The sequence below is a fragment of the Ornithorhynchus anatinus genome, chromosome 2, assembly GCF_004115215.2.
Source record: "Ornithorhynchus anatinus isolate Pmale09 chromosome 2, mOrnAna1.pri.v4, whole genome shotgun sequence".
In the NCBI taxonomy this organism is placed as follows: Eukaryota; Metazoa; Chordata; class Mammalia; order Monotremata; family Ornithorhynchidae; genus Ornithorhynchus; species Ornithorhynchus anatinus.
In genome coordinates this window covers 152,739,235-152,753,071 of record NC_041729.1, presented here as the reverse complement: position 1 = coordinate 152,753,071, position 13,837 = coordinate 152,739,235, and the positions used below count along the sequence as shown (strand labels likewise).

Sequence of the window (13,837 nt, the reverse complement as noted above, 5' to 3'; positions counted from 1 at the left end):
CCAATGCTAAAACTCTAACAGCATCTGCTTAATGTTTTTGAAGATGCCATGGCAACCGATGCTTAAATTTGAATTCAAGTAAAAACTCATCCCCTGTTAGAGACATGCATCCTCTCTTAGCTGGAAAGAATACCAATATAAATTTTGTGTAGACTCGTCAAGTGCATGCAAGAAATGTCAGACTTTATTTTTAGTCTTAGAATCTGCTTAATCCCACATGACTCCATCTTGCCTTTATGTTGACAAATGAACGGGACTGAAATATCAGGGATCTGAGCTTCTGTCAAGATCCACAGTGCCACAGAAACCCGATGGTCTCCCACAGCTGCTACCTCCAACTCCTGAATTAAAATCAACCAGGAGAGTATCTTATTAGTCCATTCTTATTGAACTTCTCTGTGGTGGCACCTTAATTGTCTCTGAGCTGGACTCTTACAGACAAGCCAATGAAGTGTAGTGGTAACTTAATGCAGTAAGAAAATGTGATGAGAGGATTTAGATAATCTTCACTCAATAGGACTCTATAGGCTCGATCGAATTTCTGACTCTTTGCTTTTACTAATATGCTTCCAGAGAACAGTCCCACCTGTATGCCTCTGCCTCTGAATCCTATTCTTTCAAATCTCTACCAAATGAATGTTTTTTGTTCATATATTTCTTTCGGCCTGAAACTAACACTTGAAAAAGATGAAAATACCAGAATATATGTGGTAAGAAAATCACAGGCCCTGGACTTGCACAGATTTTTGGTTTCACTTAATACCAAAAAATGTTAATTCTGAACTCTAGGTGTGAAATTGAACTGTCACTGAAAATAACTAATGTAGATGGTTCCATGGAAAAGGACAAAGTGATCCACCTAGAGTTATAGTTATAGATGTACTCTCCCAACCGCTTTGTACAGTGCTCTGCACACAGTAAGCACTCAATACCATTGTTCGGTTGAAAAGAAAGCATATTGCCATTTTCAGGGACTGTCATGGTAGGAGCAATTATATACTGAGAATTCTCAAGGAGTAGCCATGGAATTTACCTAAACCCTGTTTGGCGAGCTTTTTATGTTTCATATTCTGTCTTAATGTTGTAGGAGTTGTTATGCCTCTTTGTCATGAACACCACTATCCTTAATTTGTGTTAGCATTCATTCAAAATTCAATCATATTTATTGAGTGCTTACTGTGTGCAGAGCACTGTACTTAGTGCTTGGAATGTGCAATTGAGCAACAGATAGAGAAAATCCCTGCCCAACAACGGGCATACAGTCTAAAAGGTGGAGACAGACAGCAAAACAAAACAAGTAGGCATCAATACCATCAAGATAAATGGAATCGCAGATATATCCACATCATTAATAAAATAGGATAATAAATAATATATACAAATATACACAAGTGCTATGGGGAGGAGAAGGGAGTAGAGCAGAGGGAGGGAGTAGGGGGAATGGAGAGGGGAGGAGAGGCAGAGGGAAAGGGAGGGCTCAGTCTAGGAAGACTTCCTGGAGGAGGGGAGCTCTCAGTAGGGCTTTGAAGAGGGGAAGAGAGTTAGTTTGTTGGATGTGAGAGGGAGAGTATTCCAGGTCCGCGGAAGGATGTGGGCCAGGGGTCGACTGCGGAACAGGCGAGAATGAGGCCCAGTGAGGAGGTTAGCGGCAGCAGAGGTTTGGAGTGTAGGGGGTGGGCTGTATAAGGAGAGAAGGGAGGTGAGGTGGGAGGGTGCCATGGGATGGAAAGCTTTGAAGCCAAGAGCGAGGATTTTTGCTCCATGTGAAAGTTGATAGGCAACTACTGGAGGTTTTTGAGGAGGGGGGTGACATGCCCAGAGCGTTTCTGTAGAAAGATAATCCGGGCAGCGGAATGAAGCATAGACTGGAGAGGGGAAAGACAAGAGATCAGAGAGGATTTATATTATTTATTACCCTATTTATTTTGTTAATGAGGTGTACATCTCCTTGATTCTATTTATCTTGATGATGTTGTCTTGTTTTGCTTAGCTGTCTGTATCCCTCGATTAGACTGTGAGCCCGTCACTGGGCAGGGATTGTCTCTATCCCTTGCCGAATTGTACATTCCAAGTGCTTAGTACAGTGCTCTGCACATAGTAAGTGCTCAATAAATACTATTGAACAAATGAATGATGCAATAATCCAAGTCGGGATATTATGAGACACTGTACCAACAAGGTAGCAGTTTGGATGGATAGGAAAGGGCAGATCTTGGCGATGTTGTGAAGGTGAGACCAGCAGGTTTTGGTGATGGATTGGATGTTTGGGGTAAATGAGATAGCTGAGTCAAGGATGACACCAAGTTTGCGGGCTTAGCAGTCGTTCTAGCGTGGGATAGAAAGCAGTGTTTGTGTCATTGACCACATTGAACTTGTTCAGACATCCATTGGGATGGTCAGAGGATGAGGAGAAGTTTGAAAAATTTACCTAGGGAATCATTCGGGATTGAGAGGTAATCAAATTGGGCAGTATTCTTAAATTCTCTCTCTCTCTCTCCCTCTCTTTTCCTATGTGTTTTGGATAGAATACTTTTGGGGAACTAGGGGCATTCTTACAACAGTGTGAACCTAACTGGTTAGACTGTGTTGATGTTGGAAGCAAGTTTATGCATATACCTATGGTATGAGCATAATAATATGGATTTTTCCTTAACATGGGGTTCATCCACAATGCAGGCCCCACATTCTAAGAGACCAGACTTTCTAGCCTGCTGGAACTTTGTTCAGCTATTTAAGAAAACTTACAAGTAATCAGAATCGAGAGGCTTATAAAATATTTGGTATTCAGGGATGTAGTGTAATTTGCTTTTGATTTGTCTTTCTCTTTCATTTCCTATACTTTAAAAGTTAAATTCGTTCTGGGGCACAGTTCTGAACACTTGGGGATGTCCTGGATTTCTCTCAAGTCCCTTCTTTAGCCCTGACAAACCCGCTACCCCTAAGGACTGGGGGAATAATCACTGTATTTCTAAGGTTCAGTTACCACACTCCAAGATTCTATAAAGGACTCATTATCTTTGGCTTCAAGTGGCCTATTAAAACTGGACCCATTAGGATCTTCATGGGAATAAAGACATCGTTTGAGGAAAAGAAAGATCTTAGAGGAAAAGAGTGTGTTAATAAGGGAATGTTTTCATTCAAAAAATGAAAATAGCATGCTGAATTTTAGAATAATTTAAGAATTATGTTACTTAAATGAGATTAGGGAGCATGTAATAAGATTCATAATTACCTTGTGCTCTGTCTTTCAATTCACAGTGGCTTCCATTCACATCTTCTATGCAATAAGCAGCATGGCCTTGTGAAAAGAGCACGGGACTCAGAGGACTTGAGTTCTAACCCGGGCTCTTGTGTCAGTTGTTTGCTATATGACCTTGGGCAAGTCACTTAACTTCTCTCTGCCTCAGTTCCCTCAACTGTAAATTGGGGACTAAATATCTGTTCTCCCTCCTACTTAAGGCTGTGAGCCCCATTCAGGACAGGGACTGTGTCCAACCTAATTAACTTGTACCTACTCCAGCACTTAGAACAGTTTTTGACACATGGTAAGCACTTAATAAATACCACGCACAAAAAAAATCCCCTTTTCGTGGAAAGGGCAACAAGTCGCACTTACATTAGCCCAGTGGAACGAATGAAGACTGGTAACATTTCTGTAAAGTGCTGCATTCCTACCACAACCTCCTAGTGCAGTGTTCTGCACAGAATAGGTGTCCAGTAGATTGTCTGTCTTATGCTGTCGAATCGTGTCTGACCCATAGTGGCTCCATGAACACATCTCTCCCAGAATGACCCACCTCCATGTGCAATCATTCTGGTAGGTGTATTCAAAGACTATTCTTGGCAAAAATATGGAAGTGGTTTATCATTGCTTCCTTCCACGCAGTCGAATTGAGTCTCCGCCCTCAACTCTCTCCCAAGTCGCTGCTGCCCAACACAGGTGAGTTTTGACTTGTAGCAGATTGCCTTCCATTCACTAGCCACTGCCCACACTAGGAATGGAATGGGTATGCCTCTGCCTGACCCTCCCATGGTCAAGACTGATAGAGTACTGGGAACTCTCCAGTTGCTATCCTGAGAGGTGGCCCAGTAGATACCACTAAATGAATGGAGGCACCAAAGTTAACTACCATGCCTGGGTGGTTCTGGAACAAGTCATGTGGGTGAATGTAATCTGCTTCTCAAAGAAATTTAATGCTATCGCCTCGAAGAAGGCCTAGAAAGCATATCTCCAAGACTGCAACCAGGAAAATTCTACCTGCAACCGAATATTTTGCTTCAGTTAAATGCTGCTCCTGAAGCCTTGTACATTAGCAGTTCATTATTCAGGGACAGCGTAGACAAAGAAGTAAAGCATTATATGAAGGAGCTATATGACAACAACAGAGTTGTTCAAAGATGTAGAAGTTTATGATCTCTCATGCAACCCACAAATTCAATCTGTTACCAAATCTTGTCAGTTAAACCTTCGCAACATCACTAAAATCTGTTCATCCCTCTCCACACAAACTTATAACTGATCCATGTGCTTATCCTAACCTGCCTTGACTACTGCATCAGTGTCCTTGCTGACCTCCTTGCATCCTGATTCTCCCCACTCCAGTCCTCACTTTACTCTGCTGCTTGGATCATTTTTCTACAAAACCATTCATTTATTCAATAGTATTTATTGAGCGCTTACTATGTTCAGAGCACTGTACTAAGTGTTTGGAATGTACAATTCGGCAACAGTTAGAGACAATCCCTGACCAATGACAGGCTCACAGTCTAAACGGGGGAGATTTGTTAAGTGCTTACTATATGGAGAGCACTGCTCTAAGCGCTGGGGTAGACACAGGGTATTCAGAATGTCACATGTGATGCTCACATTTTTTAATCCCCATTTTTACAGATGATGTAACTGAGGCACAGAGAAGTTAAGTGACTTACCCAAGGTTACAGAGCAGACAAGTGGCGGAGCTGAGATCGGAACCCATGACCTCTGACTCCCAAGCCTGTGCTCTTTCCATTAAGCCACTCTGCTTCTCTGCTTCAGGCCACATCTTCCCACTCTTTAAGATCCTCCAACGGTTGCTCATCCAACTCCACAACAAACATAAACTCCTTACCATCAGCTTTAAAGCCATAAATTAGCTTGCCTCCTCCTACCTTTCCTCACTGATTTCCTATTACAAACCAGTCCACATGCTCTGCTTCTCTAAAGCCAACCTACTCACTGTACCTTGATCTTGTCTATCTCACTGTAGACCTCTTGCCCGTATCCTCCCTTTGACCTGAATCTCCTTTCCCCTCCATATATAACAGACCATCACATCTTCTTTAAGAGGTCTTCCTCAATTTGGCCCTTTTTTCCCCTACTCCCTTTTCCTTCTTAGCCACTCTTGCAATTGGATCTGTAACTTTTAAGCACTTGATATTCACCCTGCCCTCGGCCCCACAGCAGTTATGTAAATATCCACAATTTATATTAATGTCTGGCTCACCCTCTAGAATGTAAGCAATACACTTTATTCATTCATTCAATCAACAGTATTTATTGAGTGCTTACTACGTGCAGAGCACTGTACTAAGCACTTGGAATGTACAAATTGGCAACAGATAGAGACAGTCCTTGCCCTTTGACGGGCTTACAGTCTAATTGGGGGAGACAGACAGACAAGAACAATGGCAATAAATAGAATCAAGGGGAATAACATCTCATTAAAACAATAGCAAATAAATAGAATCAGTTGAGCGGATGAGTACAGTACTGAGGGGATGGGACGGGAGAGGGGGAGGAGCAGAGGGAAAGGGGGGAGAAGAGGGTTTAGCTGCGGAGAGGTGAAGGGGGGTAAGAGGGAGCAGAGGGAAAAGGAGAGCTCAGTCTGGGAAGGCCTCTTGGAGGAGGTGAGTTTTAAGTAGGGTTTTGAAGAAGGGAAGAGAATTAGTTTGGCGGAGATGAGGAGGGAAGGCATTCCAGGACCGTGGGAGGACATGGCCCAGGGGTCGACGGCAGGATAGGCGAGACCGAGGGACGATGAGGAGGTGGGCGGCAGAGGAGCGGAGCGTGCGGGGTGGTCAGTATAAAAAGAGAAGGGAGGAGAGGTAGGAGGGGGCAAGGTGATGGAGAGCCTTGAAGCCTAGACTGAGAAGTTTAAGAAGTACAATACACCTTGTACTCTCCCAAGTGCTGCAAGCTAATCAGGTTGGACACAATCCATGTCCCACATGAGGCTCACAGTTTTAACCTCCATTTTACAGATGAGGTAACTGAGGTGCAGAGAAGTTAGGTGACTTGCCCTAGGTCGCACAGCGGACATGTGGCGGAACTGGCATTAGAATCCAGGTCCTCTGACTCCCAGGCCCATGCTCTTTCCACTAGGCCACACTGCTTCTCTCTCTGCTCTGCACACAGTAAATGCTCAATCCATACCACTGATTGACTGGTTGATTGATTTATTTCTAAATGGTTATAAGATTCATCAACATCCAATTTTTGAAGCACCAACTATCAGTATCGCCAAAAGCCATATTGAGCATCAAAAGGCAACAGGATTCACTACAACTAGGTTCAGTCAGCCCACCTGCAATACTTTCACTCAACCAGCTTCATTGGGTATGCCATTTGAATGATAATAATTAGGATAATAATATATAATAAAATGATAATATAATAATAATTAGGATACTATAATATATAATAAAATAGTGGTATTTCTTAAGTGCTTTCTGTGTGCCAGACATTGTACTAAGCACTGGGGTGGATACAAGGAAATTGGGTTGGACACAGTCCCTGTCCCATGTGGGACTTGCAGTCTCAATCCCCAATTTCACAGATGAGTAACTGAGGCCCAGAGAAGTGAAGTGACTTGCCTAAGGTCACACAGCAGACAAACTAAGAGATTATGAGCCCAACAAGGATAAATTACATGTTTTATGTAAATAAGAGAATAACAGATATTTAAACACATAGAATCACAATTTCAAGCAGCTTAGTTTAGCTGTGATCTGCTGAGAGACAAGAGAGGTAGAAACGATCAGCTGAGAGACAAGAGTGGGAAAAAGACTGGGCTGGCATGTGGCATGAAGCACAGGCATGGGAAAGACTTAACAAGAGGAAGATTTTAAAACAGCAATAGCACAAGTAGGATGCACACTAGTGTAGCCAAAGACGACCTTAACTAGCCCAGCTGGCAGAGTGTGTCCTTATTTGCAGTCTTCCTGACCCTTGAGAATTAGCCCTCACTCTCAAAACAGCCATTTTCAAATCAATAAATAAATGTGGCATTTACTGAGGGCTTACAGCATGTAGAGTAATAATAATAATAATAATTGTGGTATTTGTTAAGAGCTTTCTATGTAGCAGGCACTGTACTAAGCAGTGGGGTTGGATACCAGAAATTAGGTTGGACACAATCCCTGTCCCACATGAAACTCATAGCCTTAATCTCCATTTTGCAGATGAGGGAATTTAGGCACAGAGAAGTTAAATGACTTGCTCAAAGTCCTACAACCTACAAGTGATAGAGCCAGTATTAGAACCCATGTCCTTCTGACTCCCAGACCTGTGCTTTATCTACTATGCATGCTGCTTCTCTATTATAGTGTACTAAGCATTTGGGAGAGTACTATACAAAAGAGTTGGTAGATTTCCCTGCCCACAAGGGACTTACAGTCTAGAGGGAGAGAAATTAAAGGACAGAGACAGTTACAAGTTTGTGGCATATTAAATGTGATGTGCTTGAATATATAAGTGGAGATGTAATGTAGGCGAGAGGAATGCATGATTACAGATCAGATAAAAGGTCGGGGCTGAAGAGGTAGATTTGGGAGTCATTCACATAGAGGTGTGGCTGTCAATCCATGTGCGCTATGAACACCCTGAGAGAGTGGTTGTTCAGTGAGAAGAATAGGGGAACCAGAACGGAACCTCGCTGGAAATGTCTTGAAAGAAAGGAGAGGGGGAAGAGAAGCCAGCAAAGAAAACTGAGGAGCAGTCAGAGATGCAGGAGGAGAACCAATTCAGCAAAATTGATCCCTCATAGACTTTCAAGGAGGAAGGCATGGTCTATGGTGTCAAAGGCAACAGACAGATTAAAGATGATGAAGACAGAAAAGAGGTCAATGAATTTGGCTATAAGGAGCTTATTGGTGACCTCACAGACTTTACTCTCAGGATTGTAAAGGGGTTCAAAGCCTGATTTAGTGGATCAAGAAGGGTGTTGGTGGAGAGGAAGTAAAGCAGTAGTTATATAAAACTCATCCCAGGAGCTAGATTCGAATGGGAACAGAGGGATGGGGTGAGATCTGAAGGGGACTGTGGGATCATGAGAGGGTTTCCGGAGTATCACTGGTATTTATTAAGCATTTACAGTGTTCAGAGTACTTCACTACGCACTGGGAAAGAATATACATGTGGACATTAGACATGGTCTCTGCCCACAGGGACCTCATAATATGGGGGATACTTGGACGTATTTGAAGGCTTAAAAGAAGAAGCCAGCAAAAGTGAGAGGTTGAAGAGAGGAGTGAGAGAGGGGAGAAGAGAGGGAGTAAGTTATCTTGGAGGTCTACGGTGCCAGTGACAGTGTTAGTACATTTTCATCCCACAAGTGACTTGTGGCCTGGTTCACCTATTTCTGAAGGACTGTTTTTTCTAGGAATTACCCATAGGTATACACTGACTAAAATCACTCCCCCTGGCTTCTACATTGTGATGAATAAAAGAGTTGGAGAAATTGGAGATACAGACTGCATAACTGACAATTAAATGGATGCTACTTTTCTAATATATTTGAGTATTCTTCAAGTGTTTTGAACAAATCTGAGTTTTCACATTACGTCTTAGTGTGTTTCAAATTTTGCTCCGATATCCGCAATGAGACTGAGGTCAGCTCATCATCTTAATTCTTCTAAGAGTCCCAAAGGATCCAATGGGTGATTTAGTAATTAAAGTTTGATTAACAGGCCTCTCTAATGTTACTGCAAAGTAACTGTGGAAGTAGAAGGATAAAGGATACAAATAGCATATAATCCACTAAATTTGAAACTCCTAGAAGGCAAAGCAGTACGGTCTAGTGGAAAAACTACAGGACCTGGGAGTCAGGAGAGCCGAGTTCTAAACTTGGCTCCTCCAATTACCTGCTGTGAGACTTTGGGTAACTCACTCTTTGCCTCAGTTTCCTCATCTGTAAAATGGAGATTCAATACCCATGCCTCCTCCCCATTAAATAGACTGTGAACCTCATATAGGATAGGGACAATACCCAAACTAATTACTTTGTATCCACTTAATACCGTGATGGAACCTAGGGAGCACTTAACAAATATCAGAATTATCCTCATTTTTATTAGGATAACTAAATCTACTATACTGCAAGCTCATTGGGGCAGGGAATGTGTCTGTTATATTGCTAGATTGTACTCTCCCAAGCTCTGCAAACAGCACTCAATAAATACGATTGACTGACTCTAGTCTCCCAAACATTTAGCATAGTGCTCTGCTCAGAGTAGGTTCTCAGTAAATAATATTGACTGATTGTATAATTAATACCTAATGGCAATATGTTTTCTATTCATTTATTAGCACTTAGTGAGAGAAGGTGGTTTATTTTATATTCTGTTATGAACTACAAAGAATTCATTCATTCATTCATTCAGTAGTATTTATTGAGAGCTTACTATGTGCAGAGCGCTGTACTAAGCTCTTGGAATATACAATTCGGCAACAGATAGAGACAATCTCTGCCCAATGACGGGCTCACAGTCTAAACAGGGGAGAAAGACACAAAGCAAAACAGAACAAAACAAAACAAAGACAACATCATCAAGATAAATAGAATCAAGGAGATATACACCTCAATAACAAAATAAATAGGGTAATAATATATACAAATGAGTAATGAGCTGAGGGGAGGGGAAAGGGGAAGAGCAGAGGGTGGGGGGGAGGGGAAGGGAGGAGAAGCAGAAGGAAAGGGGAGGCTCAGTCTGGGAAGGCCTCCGGGAGGAGATGAGCTCTTAGTAGGGCTTTGAAGAGGGGAAGAGAGTTAGTTTGGCAGATGTGAGGAGGGAGGGCATCCCAGGACAATGGCAGGACATGGACCAGGGGACGACAGCGGGACAGGCGCGAATGGGGGACCGTGACAAGGTGAGCGGCAGATTGCGGAGTGTATGGGGTGGGCAGTAGAAAGAGAAAAGGGAGGTGAGGTAAGGAGGGAGCAAGATGATGGAGAGCTTTGAAGCCAAGAGTGAGGAGTTTTTGTTTTGTGCAAAGGTTGATAGGCAACCACTGGAAGTTTTGGAGGAGGGGAGTGACATGCCCAGAGCATTTCTGTAGGAAGATGATACAGACAGTGGAATGAAACATAGCATGGAGAGGGGAGAGACAGGAGGAAGGGAGATAGAGAGAAGGCTGACACAATAATCCAGTTGGGATATTATGAGAGCAATATTACTTGCTACATATTTTCTACACCTACTTATCAACTGTAATATTGTCTTGGACTAATCTTGGACAGGTATCTCTGAACGGAGATAATTTTAATTAACTCTTCTCTAGTTTACAGTTTAGTGGTGGTGCATGGGAAGAAAATAATAATAAGGATGGAATTTGTTAAGTTTTTACTATGTGTCAAGTACCGTTCTAAATGCTGGGGTAGATACTAGAGTTCCTGTACAAACATGAGGCTCACAGTCTAAGGAGGAGAGAGAACAAGTATTGAATTACCATTTTACAGATGAGGAAACTGAAGCACAGAGAAGTTAAGTGACTTCCCAAGGTCACAAAGCAGGCAAGTGGCAGAGCTTGAATTAGAACCCAGGTCCTCTGACTCCCAGGCCTGTGTTCTTTCAAATAGGCCATGCTGCTTTCCAATGTCAGGGAATATCTTCTTCCTAGTTATTATTATTAGACTATTCCTAAATTATGGTTTTTAACATTTCATAGCACCTCTAGGAATTAAAGTTGCTTTCTGTCCAAGAAATATATTGATCATTTTATTGGTCACTATAAACCAAAAAAATAATGCTTAGATGATGATAATGACAGTACTAATATTGGCAGTTGTTAGGTATTTAGTACGTGTCAAGCACTGTACTAAATACTGGAATATGCACAATTTGAGCAGATTGGACACCTCAGTTCTCATTTTAATCACACTGTTTGGGACACAAAGTAATTTTCATGTTTGGGGAGTTCATTAAGTGATTGTTTTTTGAATTAGCAGAAAGACAGTTATAGCGTCCTATTCACCATGAAAATACCTCACCAACATGCAATTCAAATGACTGATTAATGCTGTTATTTTGTGGCAAATTGAGATATCCCATGTTCTTTTTGATTTGAGGGAAAGATCAGTCACAGCACAGCCTCTGATCTTGTCTAGGTTTCTATAGCAGCCAAAGACATGTCACCCTGGAGTTCAGTAATCAAGAGCAAGGTGACTGTCTTAGAACAGACGGTTCAGGAAGATTGTGACATCAAGAGGGAGCAATGGAAATGATGCCAGGCACGATAGGTAATAAATAGAACAAGCTTGGCAAAGATCATTCTTTCCATGTCCCCGATGTAGAAAGAATTGCTGGTCACACTTTGCTCGTTTACCACACTTGAAAACACTGATTAAAAATCTCACCATTGATAACGTCACATTTAAGCCCAAAAGACGGTGTCTGTTCATATTATGAGATTCATTCTCCACCTCTCTGTGTCTTTCTTGGTCTTATCTCCCTGACCTCCTTTTCTCCCTTCGAAAGTCTTTCTTTCCCCTGTCCTATGTGAGTGCCCAGAACTGAAAAGACAATTCCAACCACACCCAGGAAACACTAAGACTGCACCTTCCTTTGCCGATTCATTTGTGACTTGTGCTGTCTTCAATTAATCGATCAATCAGTGATATTTATTGAGTGATTACCGTATGAAGAACACTGAACTGAGGGCTTGGGAGAATACAATGTGTGGATCTGAAAGCTGGATAGTGAAAAAACAGGACAGAAAGAGCTTTGATTCTTTTGAAATGAGGTGTTGGAGAAGGTTTTGGCAAATACCATGGACTGCCCAAAAATAAACAAATGGATTTTAGAGCGAATTAAGCCAAAGTGGTCTTTGGAAGGCCAAATGACTCAATTTAGATTAGCTTATTTTGCACACATAATCAGGAGGACTAATTCTCTAGTGAAGACACTAATGCTAGGAAAAGTCCAGGGAAAACATGGAAGAGGCAGATCAGTAGCTAGAAGGATGGAAACCATAACAACAATAACAGAAGAACCATTGGCAAGGTTACAGATTATGGCAGAAGACAGGACGTTCTGGAGAAATTATATCCATAAAGTCGCTATGAATTGGATGATTCAGTGGCACTTGATAATATTAATACTGTGTGAAGAACACTGAGCTAAGGGCTTGGGAGAATACAATCTCAAAGAATAGGTAGAGCTCTACAATTTTACCTCAGTTTTGAGATCACTTTCAGGCTGACCTACAGAAGCACATGGCCCAGTGGAAAGACCACTGGTCTGGGAATCAGAGGATCTAAGTTATAATTTTGGACCTGCCACTTGCCTGTTGGGTGACCTTGGGCTTCTTTCTGTCTCAATTTCCTCATCTGTAAAATGGGTAAATTCCCTACTCAGACTGTGAGCCTTTTGTAAGACAGGGACTGGACCCAACTTGATTATTCTGTATCTACCCCAGGGCTTGGCACAAAGCCCTTAACAAACAAATACCACAATTGCACTTAATAGCTATTTGTTAATAGCACTTAACAAATACCACAATTGTGATAATTACTGACCTGATTGCAGTGTGCCAAATTGGTCTGAAGACTGGAATTGCCTTCCTAAAGTTCACCTAAGACCACATTGTCTGAGCCTGTATTTTACCCTATCCTTAATAATAATAATAATAATAACAATAATAATAACGGTATTTGTTAAGTGCTTACTTTGTGCCAAGCACTGTTCTAAGCACTGGAGTAGATACAAGGTAATCAGGTTGTCTCACTTGGGGCTTACAGTCTTAATCCCCTTTTTACAAATGAGATCACTGAGGGCCAGAGAAGTGGAGTGACTTGCCCAAAGTCACCAGCTGACAAGTGGCAGAGCCAGGATTAGAACCCATGACCTCTTACTCTTAAGTCCATGCTCTTTCCACTAAGCCATGCTGCTTCTTGTCACTGCATAAAGTTTTATCCCATTTATTTAGGAAATTTCTGCCATTATGATTATTTCTATTACTATTGGTATTATTATTTATAGCAAAGACTTTGATGAGCACTTTATCCAAAACACTTTACTAAAGGAGATATGATCCCTATCCTAAACATCTTCCCATCCAAATGCAGTCCTTCTCCTGACTTTCCTGTCACTGAAGATAACACCTCTATCCTCCCTGCCTCACAAGTCTATAACATAGGCATTATCTTTGACTTATCTCTCTTATTCAACCCACATACTTAATCTGTCACCAAATTCTGTTGGTTCAACCTTCATACTGCTGTGTAAATCTGCCCTTTCCTATCCATCCAAAGTGCTACCATGTTAACTCAAGCACTTATCTTATCCTGTCTTGGCTACTGCATCAGTCTCCATGCTGTCCTCTCTGCCTCCTGTCTCCACTGCAGTCCATGATTCACTCTTCTGCCAGGATAAATTGTCTACAAAACCTTTTAGTTCACGTTTCCCCACTCAAGAACCACCATCGGTTGCCCATCCACCTCCACATCAAACAGAAACTCCTTACCATCAGCTTTAAAGCACTCAATCACCTTGCCCCCTCCTACCTTACCTCACTACTCTCCTATTACAACCCAAGTCTCATACTTCGCTCCTCTATTGTCACTGTACCACCATCTTGTTT

The 13,837-nt window shown here is 41.9% G+C and overlaps 1 protein-coding gene and 1 non-coding gene across 5 annotated transcripts in view; both read right to left on the bottom strand.

Annotated features, from left to right (window-relative positions):
- The window catches only part of TMEM117 (transmembrane protein 117), a 537,883-nt gene that overhangs the window by 242,509 nt on the left and 281,537 nt on the right, over positions 1–13,837 (bottom strand). The window lies entirely within an intron of this gene.
- Positions 3,951–4,084, bottom strand: LOC114809908. Its single transcript, XR_003757679.1, has one exon. It is a non-coding gene; the product is annotated as a small nucleolar RNA SNORA7 (small nucleolar RNA).